The sequence below is a fragment of the Dipodomys ordii genome, unplaced genomic scaffold (genome assembly GCF_000151885.1).
Source record: "Dipodomys ordii isolate 6190 unplaced genomic scaffold, Dord_2.0 Scaffold45, whole genome shotgun sequence".
Lineage (NCBI taxonomy): Eukaryota > Metazoa > Chordata > Mammalia > Rodentia > Heteromyidae > Dipodomys > Dipodomys ordii.
In genome coordinates, this window is record NW_012267261.1 from 8,447,328 (window position 1) to 8,449,304 (window position 1,977).

At 39.8% G+C, this 1,977-nt stretch overlaps 1 protein-coding gene across 2 annotated transcripts in view; it reads left to right on the forward strand.

Annotated features, from left to right (window-relative positions):
* Lrch3 (leucine-rich repeats and calponin homology (CH) domain containing 3) overlaps positions 1-1,977 on the forward strand; it is a 121,672-nt gene that overhangs the window by 34,564 nt on the left and 85,131 nt on the right. The window lies entirely within an intron of this gene.

Consider the following 1,977-nt stretch of genomic DNA (forward strand, 5'->3'; position numbering starts at 1 on the left):
AAAAAAAAAAAAAAGAATCTCACAGACTTTCCTGCTTGGGCTGGCTTTTGAACTGCAGACCTCAGATGTCAGCTTTCTGAGTAGCTGGGATTACAGGCATGAGCCACCAGCGACCAGATTCATAGCCCATTTGAGGCAGAAACCCATGTTCTTTCTTTCCTAAGTTAACTAAAAATTTTTTTATTTTAGTTTAGTTGACATTTTTTGTTTTCTTTACATTATTTGGAAAGAGAAATATGTAATATATTTAAATGATATATGAAAATAACAGGAAAAAATGGATAGAAAATTCCTGATCTATGTATATAAATATGCTTTCTCATCATTAAGATTTAGGCCGGGAATTTAGGTTAGGGTTGATTACATCTTACCATGCTGGATACACTGAGTTAACTGCCCAGCACCAATACAGATAAATAATATAAAATACTTAAAAATAGCCAGGCACCGATGGCTTATGCCTGTAATCCTAGCTACTAAGGACGCTGAGATCTGAGGGTCATGGTTCAAAGCTAGCCTGAGCAGGAAAGTCTGTGAGACTCTTATCTCTAATAAACTGCCAGAAAACTGGAAGTGGTGCTGTGGTTCAAGTGGAAGAGAGCTCGCCTTGAGCTGAAAAGCTGAGGGACAGCACCCAGGCCTGAGTTTAAGCCCCATGATCAACAACAACAACAACAACAAAATATATATATATATGCACACATACACACACACACACACACACACACACACACACACACACATATGACAAGATACTAATGGTCTTTATTGTCACACATTTCTTCAGTAAACCTAATAAGCCTCATAACAGAAAGCCATGTGTAATTTAAATCTATTCTAGAACGTTTCTATCCACTGTGTCACTACAGGGTATAGTATTTCTAACTGGCCAGAGCAAATATAGGTACTTTGTTTCCACCCTTTAATAGCATTTTCCTATATTCCTTTTGGCCTCCAGCAGTAAGCTGTGTGTGGTGCCCCTTAGGTCCACTGTATACTGTGGTTCTAAAGCCAATGTCAGATGTTTCAGGTTTTGTTACACTGGCCTTTCACTTCCAGGTATCAATGTCTGCTGTTTTTGTTTTTATTTGCTGCTTAATAAAACACTCCAAAACTTTGGGATTTAAAACAGTCATTTGATTCTTAAGATTCCTTCGGGAGTTGTGGGTTTTTCCCTCTCCCTACCCACTCAAATAAAAAAGAACTTTCTATTACACTAGAAAATGGCTGATTCTGAACTGGAACAAGAAAGTTGCAAGGTAAACCTGCAACATCTTCTAGTTCCAAAATACTAGATAGTGAATAAATAAATCAATAGTTACATGTCTTATTATCTATAAAGGAATTAGCTGGGCACCAGTGGCTTATGCCCATAATCCTAGCTCCTCAGGAGGATTGTGGTTCATAGCCAGCCTGAGCAGGAAAGCCCATATGTCTATTATTTCCAATGAACCAGCAAAACGCTGCAAGAGGAGCCCTGGTTCTAGTCACAGAGTACTAATCTTGAACCCAAAAGTTCAAGGACATTGTCCAGACCCTGAGTTCAAGTCCCAGGACTAGCACCAAAAAGCAAAAAAAAAAAAAAAAGTTTGCTTAGGTTCAAATTATGTCCCTTTGTTAAGACCATAGGTGATATTCTCTTCTAGTGGGAGGCATATAATTTATTGTGTTCTTATAAAGATAGCCATTGATGCTTAATCTAGATCCAGTAATTCATGGCACTTTCTTTTTTCTTTTTTTTTGGGGGGGTCAGTTTGTGGGGCCTGAACTCTGGTCCTGGGCGCTGTCCCTCAGCTCTTTAGCTCAAGGCTAGCACTCTACCACTTGAGCCACAGTGCCACTTCCAGCTTTTTTCTTTTTGCTTATGTGGTGCTGAGGAATCGAACCCAGGGCCTCTGGCATGCAGGGCATGCACTCTACCACTGAGCCACCTTCCCAGCCCCGTGGTGTACTAGTTAGAAACCCAGCAATTTAAGT